This window comes from Neopsephotus bourkii, unplaced genomic scaffold, assembly GCF_033783945.1.
Source record: "Neopsephotus bourkii isolate Nb327-2 ecotype Australia unplaced genomic scaffold, CSIRO-AGI_Nbou_v1 NB_107, whole genome shotgun sequence".
In the NCBI taxonomy this organism is placed as follows: domain Eukaryota; kingdom Metazoa; phylum Chordata; class Aves; order Psittaciformes; family Psittacidae; genus Neopsephotus; species Neopsephotus bourkii.
In genome coordinates this window covers 10,319,120-10,330,226 of record NW_026900624.1, presented here as the reverse complement: position 1 = coordinate 10,330,226, position 11,107 = coordinate 10,319,120, and the positions used below count along the sequence as shown (strand labels likewise).

At 36.9% G+C, this 11,107-nt stretch overlaps 1 long non-coding RNA gene across 1 annotated transcript in view; it reads right to left on the bottom strand.

Moving 5' to 3' along the window:
- LOC133215911 (uncharacterized) overlaps nucleotides 1-1,706 on the bottom strand; it is a 77,292-nt gene extending 75,586 nt beyond the window's left edge. Inside the window, exon 1 of the long non-coding RNA XR_009726514.1 lies at nucleotides 1,110-1,706. This is a non-coding gene — a long non-coding RNA (uncharacterized LOC133215911). The remainder of the gene's footprint in view (nucleotides 1-1,109) is intronic.
- Nucleotides 1,707-11,107: the final 9,401 nt, after the last annotated feature.

Here is an 11,107-nt window from a genome sequence, read left to right as displayed (position 1 = left end):
GCAAGTCTAGATATACTAGTAAAAAAGGACATTATATCACAGCAGTGGTGAATTAAAAAGTAGATTTATATAAGAAAGTGCTATCCCTGGTATGCTCTGCAAAGTTACTGAAAGTCTACTGTAATATTCTAAATAGTTCTTAATAAAAATCACAGAAAAAATCACCATTATTACTAGCTGCAGATTTTACAAAAATTTCTACATAACCCATCCCCATTATATTCTACAGAAACATCTTGATAATGATATCTGCTTTTCTGTGCATATCTATAAATATATGTGTATGTTTAAATAAATGTTTTGTGTGTACATATGTATCCATTGCCTTGAGGATTTCCACTGGAACTTAACTGTTTTAAGATATTAGAGAAACAAATACTTGTGCAATAGTCATGAAAGCCTTATCATGGATTCATTCACCACCTGTTTGCTACACCTGACTTCTAGAAAAAAACCAAGAGAGTAAAACAGGAAAGGTTTATTGCAGAAAAAAAAATCACTAATTACATGAGTAGCATTACTTTGTTTACAGATTTAAAGTAGTATAGAACACACAATATAGAATATTAGTTGAGTATAGAACCTATTACTATCAAGACAACAAGGCTATTTTCTTATATTGTCCTCTGTAGACAACTGCACTCCTTCCTACCATTTACTCAAAAAGGCACATTTTCCTTTTGCACCCTGACATGTTAGAAACTTCTTTCAAACACATGGAATATATAATTTTTCCATGTTATTTCTCCACTGCATTAAAAATCAGAGTAATAGAGAGTTGTTCTTGGAGAAGGAAGTTTTCTGTGTGCTTATCTGAAACAAGCAATCTTCTGATGCAAGAGATCTGTATGATAATTAGTATTTGGAATGAAAACTTTAATGAGTACAGATATTATCGAAGTTGTTCTTTAGCCCCAAGTGAATATTAATGGCATGTGTTTTCTATTTTACGATACACTTTTTGAGAACTCTTAATTAATGGAAAATACTTCCATTCTCAGCAATATCCAGTGCTTGCTATTGAGTAAGATTTTGTGTAAAAGTAATGTGATTTGGATAATTAATTTTTAGAAGATGTCAGCTAGATACTTGATGCTTTCCGTACTTACTGTTTTGAAGCCTCTGCTATCCTCAGTCAGCCTTCCAAACCTAAGGGAACATTAAAAAAGAGACCAAAACCAACAAACATAAATAAATAGCACTTTTTATGACAATATCTAATAAATCTGCTTTGTATTAGAGCTGGTAACATTTGGACGTTGAGTTCAAAATAGACTGTAACAGTCTATTTGCAAAGGAAGCTCAAGATCACCAAATGGTCCTCAGTTACACATTCCTTTATTAATGGCTTGCTTTTGTTCACTCTTGGGTTGTTTTTCCTCATAAAACCAGAGTTATGATTTTTTAGATCATAACTATTTTCTAAATAAGCCAAACATCACCAAATGTCCCTCTTTATTATGTGTTCTAAGAACACATAAACTGCAATAACAAATAAGACTTTTAAAATCAGAACAACAAGAAGTGATAAACTCATACAATGAGTTAACAGATCTGTGCCACTGACAGCACAAATCAGGATGTAAGAGCCCAATTCAGTGAGCAGTTGCAAGAGCATGAGAGAAGAAACCTATTATAAAGTCCCTCTGATAATTTACCAGCTAGGGTCACTTTGCTTTGGAATAAAATCACTAAAAGAAATTAAAAAAAAAAAAAAAGAGAGAAAAATAGAAAACCCCCAAACCCAACCCCCCTGCACCACATTCTAACCCCCGCTCTCCCCAAAAAAGAAACTCAGAACAAACAAGCAAAGAAAAAAAACAACAAACCCCCCCCCCAAAAAAAAAACCCATCACCCATCATGCCATCTAGAACTATATTTTAGGCCAAAACAACAGGCTAAGCTTTTAATTATATTTTCATATTTGGAGAACGTTATTTTCCTTAATTGCTTTCAGTAGAACTCTGAAAACCTCTACTTACATTTTTAGTAAGTTACTTTCTATTGCTTTAATGTGACAAATGCAGCTATATATAATCAGAGTGGTGCTGTTTATAGCATTAAATTAGTGTATTTATCTCCCAGGTTACACAGTCGGACATTGTGAGGGTCTACAAGATGCCCCTTGCCTTCCTTGAAGTTGTGGAGTAGTCAACAAACTCCACAACATCCAACTCCAGCTCATCTTCCGCACTTTCTCAAGTCCCTCTTACTTATCACTGACTGATAAAGAAGATCAGAGAAGTTAGACTAAAGCAACCATTTTCTTGCTTATTTCTAGGGTTTTATTCTGCTGTTTATTCAGCTTCACTGAAATGCTACTTACCTGGCAGAGAAGAAACTAACTCCAGAGTAGAGAACGAACCAGAATAAACTAAGTTGGCAAAATATGACCAGAAGGTATCAAGGTCCAAATGACTCACACTGAACAGACCTTATTTCATGATGCCTGACTTAGTTTGAAAAGTAGTTCAGCCGTGTGGAACTCCATTGAAGTGCTTTGTCAGGAAATACGTCTGCTTAAGATAACTGCAACACTGACTTTTGATAAAATGTGGGCACAACGTCAGTCACTGCCTGGATACCAGATAATTGGAATTATCCACTAATCCAGTCACAGCAAATTACATCTGTGACCATGTAGACACGCACACACACACAAAGATGGGGGATATTTCACCATGAACAGTTTCAAAATATACAGTGTTTCCCCTGATTTATAAGTATCTACTTTCTGTTCAAAATAAACTCACTTTCTAACAGCCCTCAGTCAAATAATACCACAATTCCTGTATTACATGCTCTGGAAACCACCCAAAGACAGTTAGAAAATTAAAATCCTATATAAAAGTCTCTCTAAGGAAAAGGATTTAAATTAGTAAATATTTTTTTATAGGTGCACCAAACCCAGGCTTCAGGGACAAAAGACTGTGAGTAAATGCTACAGATGTGGGGCACAGTTTTCAAGCAGATTGTATGGTGACAAACTGTCTTATCCAATAGTGGCAATTTTGTGTAAATAAAGTATGATTGAAAAGTTGCTCATATATATCTTCAGGAGAACTATGCTAAATTTAATCTCCTCCCCTACTATTTATGTTCTATTTCTACACCTCTGCCTATAAAACAGCAGAGAAAACAATCTAACTATAGCAGCTAATACACCAGCAACAAGAATTCCTTCCATGAACATGAAACTGTGAAGCTATCTATATCGTTCATCAATGTAGACGGCAGGACCTACCACTTTAGACTCCACATGAGTGAGGAGTTGAACCGTAGTTGAACATACTATTTAGTGGGAGGTAGACTCCACCTGTGAAGCTGCCTTGGCCACCACTCTCAGCAGTGTGACAACAGGAGCAAAAAAAGTTTGGAAAACTGTGAACTACTCCTCTGAGACTAAATACACGTTTGTAACAACCCTATTTTTCTTTCACATCGTCTGCTGCTCGGGCTCAGAGGGGCTGCTCAGACAAATACAAATATTTTTATAGACTGTGAAGCTAGACTTATTCTTACAAGGAAGCAAAATAGGGAATGTTCAAAAAATGGGAAGGGTTTGAGTTGTGAAGCTGCAGCTGATTATCCGTTCATTATCATGTTTTACAGTGGCTTGTCTTGGTAAGCGTGAAAACATCTGAACAGTGTTGTGGTTCTTCCAGCCCTTAAGTCACTGAAGCTCATGATACACTGCACGGCAACTCTCTTTCCCAAATATTCTCTATTACACACTTAAACTAGCCAATTTACAATCCATACTTTGTAGCAAAGAGACTAATGCTCCAGGTTATGTTTGCAGAGTGCAACTGTGAATATAGAGGAAAGAAAACCAAAATGCATTCTTGGGAGGTTTTAGCAATAGAAGTCTTACACATGCACACAAATGAAAGGACTAATGGGTATTTAACTTTTAAAAAGATGCTGTAAATATATATGTGGCATTTTATAATCACAACGCAAAAATATATATTTACAGAGTGATTAAGATGCTGTCAGATGTAAAAAAACATAAGAGGTCCCTTTACAATTTGAGCTAATCCCAAAGTAATAACATTTTAAGTTTCTTTATATCAGGACTTACAGTAGATGAAATTCAACAGAGTCAATCACAGCAGTGAAAGTGCTGCGCAGATTCTCTCATACAATTTTAAAACTGATTATTCCCACATAACTAGGCTTAAAAGGGTCAGAATGTTCGAGTAGTTGGAGTAGGTAACACAATGAATACATATAATCTTTGCTTACAGAACTATAGCTTTATGCAGTCTGAGAAGACAGAAGGAAAAGACTCTGTAAAGCAATCACTGATGCAATGTCTACATTACAATTATTTTAAACACACACACACAAATGTATTTTTAAAAGCAATATGAGGCACAAGTTAATGCACATTTTCTCCTGAAACACAACTCTGAGAGGAGTCTTTGCAAATCATGGTTCCTTCTCCCGCTGCTCACCAAATTCCTTTGCTCTAATCCTTCTTTTGGGCTTTTTGCCACAGATTGATGTTAGATGAATGCAGAATTATCACTTGAATTTAGAAACTGAGAGACAACAGGATTTGCTGACTGATTATCTCCATGCAATCAAGCACTTCTGCATGTCAGATACTATTGTAAGCTAGGAAATATTTCTCAGGATAACACTTATGCAAGATACTGTACTAAAGGAGCTACAGAATTGACACAAACAACGTGTGTTAGAAACCAGTACAGTTTGTATAGTGCACATTCTTCAAACTTCCAGTATTTTTCCATCTAAGCCTCACACTGCATTACTTACATGCTCCTGCTGGGATACAGAGGCTATGGGATTTTTTCCTCCTCTACCCCCTACCTGTTAAGATACTCTTTGTTGAGATTTGTGTCATGTGGCATTAGGCAAGCTTTGTTCTGAGAGTTTAATTCTCTCTTTCCAAGTCTACCGTGGTGCAACATTTACAAACTAATGTACTTGCCCTTTATGTAGCCCCTAACATAAATCCTATGCCCAATAGGAATCATTTTGCTTTGAGAAGGAGTTTCATCTGTGCTCAAAGAAATTCAGAAAAAAACCCAAGCACCACAAGACTTGGTGTCTTTTTCAACAACAGCTTTCTTCCTGTGCACAACTGTTTGCTCCTTCCTGTAAGTGTGTATTCAGCATCACATTTACAGCTTAATTGAGAAGTAAAAGATCTTTCTTTATACTCCTACAGACAGCTATAATAAAAGATTTTCTTCTCCCCCAAATTGATAATATATTTCTGTATGTCAAGAACAAAATCAGTCACCCAACCATTTGTCCCTTTTTTCAAATGGATACTAGTTCATCTAATAACAGCTACCCCTATTTCCCTGAGTTCTTTTGTACCTCTGTGAACATGGTTAAAATATGCTACTGCTATTTTCTTTGTAAGAGTATTATTTATTTAACAGGAGCTCATAAATAGCAGTAATTGACTAAGAATTTGCTCACACAAACTTTTAATTGGGTATTATGGCCATTCTACTTATTTATAAGACATATATAAATGTCCATTTACGTATGTCCATTCATTTGTGTCACTAGAAATTACTAAATGAAAGGGTGAAGCATGTAAAGTACCATAATCGGAGTTTAATAATACCACTGCTTCCCTTCTACATAGTGTCATTCTTTAAGGGAAAAAAAAAAAAGGAAAAAAAAAATCAACACTTTTTTTTTTTAATATACAGAAAGAGGATAGAAAGGTGAATCATTCTAAAAACAAATGGAAATGCTTCTTGGAATATGAAACTCTGGGTGTATTTGGAACCTGACTGTTTGAAAGAAGCAGCAGCCTGTGTTTAACAAATGTTTTTCCACAAAGCCATGGTGAGTCTCCCAGACCATAATACCAAATAGCAGGGCAACTACTAAAGATTGAAAAATTGCTGTAAGTACTTTTTTTTTTTTATTATTTTTATTTTAATTTAGAAGTTTGGCTTTATTCCTCCTTGCAAACGTCTCCTAGAAAAAATCACTACAGAAAAAGCAGTAGTTGATATCTGATTCTTACAACATAAAATGCAGAATGAAGACTTTTGGTCCAACTTTTAAGTAGCTTCCATATGGCAAGTTTCCACTTTTTCACTAAAAAATTAAGTGGCCATTTTTTGCTCTTTTTTGCTGCTCCAGTAGAAACCTGACAGTAAGTAACTACTGAAATGTTTTTCTCCACTGCAGAAAAAGCTTAGCTCCAGATAAAGAAAAAAACAAAGGTCTTATAAAAATAGCCTGTGCAAAGAAGTGGTTCAAATCACTAGAGCAACCCCCACAGAATTTCTAGATCATTTGTGAATAGCAATATTAATCAAACGATATTGCAATTTTTCATCAAATTACAAACAGCTCCCCCAAAACCTCTTGGCAAGGCTTGGGAATTCCGCTCAGGATGCACCCCTGCCACAACTGCGCTTCCCACATCCCATCCCACACTGCCAGAAGACAATGGCTGCTACTCCCAGAGCTGTTAGGACATACAAATCCTCTCCCATGGTTTGTTGGTGCCACCTATAAGGAGACAGAACCTTGGGTGACATGATTTAGTGTGAAGTGTCCCTGCCCATGGCAGGGGGGCTGGAACTAGATGATCTTAAGGTCCTTTCCAACCCTAACTATTCTATGATTCTATTAGATAATCTGCTGCAGCACAAAGCTAAGCCCTGTCCCGCGACAGCCCGTCTGTATGAACAGGCTGTCCTGCTGCTGCAGTGATGTACAGCCCACCACACACATCACATAGTCTCTAGTTTTGTGGTGGGCAGCCTTCGTGCTGAAAGTTACAGCTCAAGCAGAGGCAGAGCTATCATGGCAGGAGTACAGGATTCAACCTGAGGAAGGGTTTAGGCAGCTAAAAGTCAGACCAGCATCTGTTTCAGGTACAGGAGCAGAGGGCAGGCAGCCTGCTGTTGGGTGAGCGGCATCTGCACTTGGTTACCGTAAATCTATGCATCCTTTGGGCAGAATGGTCAAGAGAATAGTGAATGCTCATATTTTCCTATGGGTTTATTTTAGAAGTAACAGCTTTTCACATGATCCTATTTTTGGCAGTGGGATATCCCCAGGCAGAGGACTTGCTTGGCTTCCCCTGTTCCAAGGAGGGCTTCATGAAGCTGATAGGAACAGCACCTGTGGCTTTTCCGGATCTACCCTTCAGCCTGAGTCACCTGTATTTCCACACCATCGCATACTAAGTCTGTTTTATGCATGCTTGCTACATTTGTCAATGAAGTTAAGAGCTTTTAATGATGGAGTGAGCATTAAAAATAGCATTTACTGCATTAAATATCTGCTCAGTATTTATCTCCCAGTTCTGCCATCTTCACTAAACTAATTAATATTTTACTTTACTGATGTATCCAATCCTTTTCCACTGAAGTCCTGGTGAATGCAATGGGGATCGAATAGGGACATTAACGGGACACCTTCCCCCACAAGTCACCCCAGTTTATGCTCTATAAAAACAAGTGAGTGATGCAACAGCCTCAAAGGATGGTTCACTGTGCTCTTGGTGTGACTCTTGCAGAAAGAGGAGCCATAAGCCACAGTACTGATGCAGGTATCATTTAGAACAATATTGTAAGTATGAGTATGATTATGAAAAAAATTAAACTGATCACTGAGTCAAGACCCCAATACCTCCTTACTAATTGTTATTCACTAATTATTTCCTCCATATAGATAACTTCTCTTCCAGAAAGTCTCTGCTCTATGCTGAGATCATGCTTCAGATGCTGGCCATTTTCTGCTCTGCTAACATTGTCTCCATTCTCTCACTCAGTCATATGCACATGCCATTTGGTATCAATTTTCTATTTGATGACACAATAAAAGTCACCTAATTAAGTAACAACAACTTTAAGTATTAACTACATCCTTGTAAAACCACAAGAAATTTGTGGGACAGGTTTACTGCTGACGTTTTACTACCATTTGCTTTCATTTTCTTCAGTTGTATTTTGACCCTTAGCAATATTAGAGGTGAAATTCTGATCCATTGTAGAAATCAGTAGCAAATCTGAAATGACTTCAAGAGCATTGGGGTTTCTCATCTAGTTCTCCATGTGTCAATAACAGGAGTTGTTCTCATGAGAAACCTTGACTGAAACAGCCCTCTATGTGTAGCAATATTTTATACACAGGACATGTGGATACACTGCTTTTTTTAAACAAAGTTAGAAGAACAATAGCAGCCTAAGTTAAGGACTCAGAATACGGGAAATGCCAGGAGGGAGATTCTCTGTCTAATTTTACTTCAGCCTCCTTGCGTGCTCTGGTAGTCCTACTGGCTACTGGATTATCTTTGTTTTTCCTCAGACCTCACTGAATCACAGGAACCCTGGCAGATTAGCAAGCAATTGTTCACTATTTCACTGCACGGAGTTTGTTTAATATGTGTCCCCCCATCCCTAATGCTCTTTAAACACAGTAAAAATGCTTTACTTCCTCAGAATTTATGACACGGCACTAGTCATTGCTTCACAGGGTATTTATTCTCACAGGACCTATTATTCTCAATTTGCTGTCAGAAGATGGATGCACAGAAGTAAGAACATCAGATGGGATAATTTAGGGTGTATGCTCTAAAATGCCTATTCTGAAATATCAAAACCTTGATTATTATAGTTCAACACCACACGGTGAAAGAAGAACTCATGATTAAAAGGTTCTGTGACTTCAGATGTGAATAGGCTCCCTAATATTGTGTACATCAACAATACATGCTGTGAAATACCTCGGCTCAGTTGAAATAATTAATATCATACTAGAGGCCAGCTTGTCAAAGCAGGATAGAGTTCAGCAACTTCTGTGTTATTCTTAATTAATTTTACAACCTGTCCTCTGAGTGAAGTGGTATAAATGTAGGCTTTGTGCAAAGAGATCTATAGTACCAGGCATCTTGTAAATATGTCCTTATGGAGACTATAATTCTCTAAGAAGAATAAAGCACAGGGATTACAGAAAAAAAAACCTCAAATGTTCTCAGTAACTCTTGTGACCCATTTTTTCCTCTTGTGGAAAATATTTCACCTACTTAGAGTGCTTCTCTAACAATTGAAGTACATTTAATTTAGTCTTCCATTTGTCAAGACATTCTGCCTGATAAATAAACGTATTTACTGGATGTGTGACACGTCTAAGTGTTGGCAGTTCCTCCTCAAGCAAACTGGGATATGGAGACAGTAACAGAAATGTTCTGCTTGCCTTGGGAGATACTGCAGAGGTCAGGTAGAAAGTTAATGGCAAAGGACAGTTCTGAGTAAGCAGAGTGTCCAGAGAATGTTAAACTGCTTAAACTTGACTTTGATGAAGAAGCAGCATCCAAGCCACCTGAAAAGAATAATCTCGGGTCCTAAAATAGGACCATGGTGAAAAGATGTATTTGTAACGTGGTATTACCTGTGTACATATAATTATCCATGGTACTTTATATATAATGATACATTTTACATTTAAATGCAAAGTTACATGATTTTGTATTTTCGATAAACATTTCACTTAAGTTTAGGAATTAAACATCTACGGCAATAACTGAAAATAAAACAAAATGAACTTTATACTACTTTCCTGACTACTAAAGCCAAGTGAATTATAGAAAATAAACATGTCATAAGTAGCATGAAGTAAATTAGATTTCAACAGGATTTTAATAGTTTATGAACAAGGAAGGACTTTTTATGTTTACCAGAAATATGAGGGAAAGTAAGGACCAAATGAAGACCAACTCCCCAGTCATTATACAAATCCAGTCTGACGGGCATTTAACTCTCACAGCGGTACAGTCAATTAGTTTTACATTTAGCATAGGTCTTAAGGACATCTGAATTTTATTTAGTTGTACATTATGTAAGGATCTGAGGGAGGAAGATCTAAAAACAACTCCATGTTAAATGAGTTCACAAAAGGATAGACTCAGTGGGAACCTGAGTCCCTTCCCACCAAAACTGTTAGCGTATATCCTTTTTGACATTAGTAGGAGCACACAGGTGACCTGGTAGCTCTAGCAGAATCCAGACAGACATGTATGGCTTGGATCTTTCCTATCATAATCTTTTTTTTTTTTTTCTGTTATCAGATAATTATTTTCCCAGGCTTGAAATTCTCAGCATGAAAGACAGCATCTTAAGGCCTGAAGAGTTTGAAGATAGAGTAGCCTCACTCAAATGTAATGTGGTACAGATGCTTGCAACATGTCATTCCTTCAATTCACTGATAAATACCTATTAAGTTTTCCCTGAACCTTAAAATGTAGTCTAGCCGCTCATTTCAGGCATCTGGGTAAAATAAATCTTAAATTGAAAGTTGACCTCATCACCAAATGTCATTTATTTATATTGGATTTCATCCTTTTGAGTGGCCTCTCTGTATGTATTAGAGGACAAACAATTAAGGCCTTTGGTTCAGAGAAAGGAAGGGCATTGGAGGTCACCAGCACTATGTATCAGATTTTAGCCAAGAAAACTTCTTTAGGTATGTTATTAAATCACAAGAATTACAGATTAATGCTCCACTAAGAAGGCAAAAAACTGCTGAGTTTGCTTCTGGACTGTTCTCTGATGCACTGGAAGGAAGGCTGGAGGCTGGAGATGATTAATCCTGGGACTGAATTTTAAGGCAAAATATTTATGTGAAGGACCCTTAAGACACATTTCTCTCTGTCTTATTTTTAACTTCTCCAGAAGTTCTTTTTAATACTCAGAAAAGCCTTTTAAACCATATTTCTTGTCTCATACAGCTGTAAAATTATTTTGTTCCTCTTGGACTACGTAGAGGAAAAGTGTCTTTAGCATTAAGAACAATTTGACTACATGGTCATTATATAAAATATCCTTTCCTATCCAACCTTTTTTCACTCAAAGAACTCTAATCTTTTGGGGGAAAATGATGCAGATAATCTTACAATGTACTACTACTGCTCAGGGGATGAGCTGGAGGATTGGAGTGATGAATAAATAATGCATTTAGCAACAACACTGAACACTTTTCCAAACTGCAGTTACAAAAATTCGAGATAAGCCTTGAAGCCTTAGGAACTGACTCCCAACTAAGCCTGCAGGCACTCAACCCACTCTGTGGAAATAGATGTGTGCATATAGCATT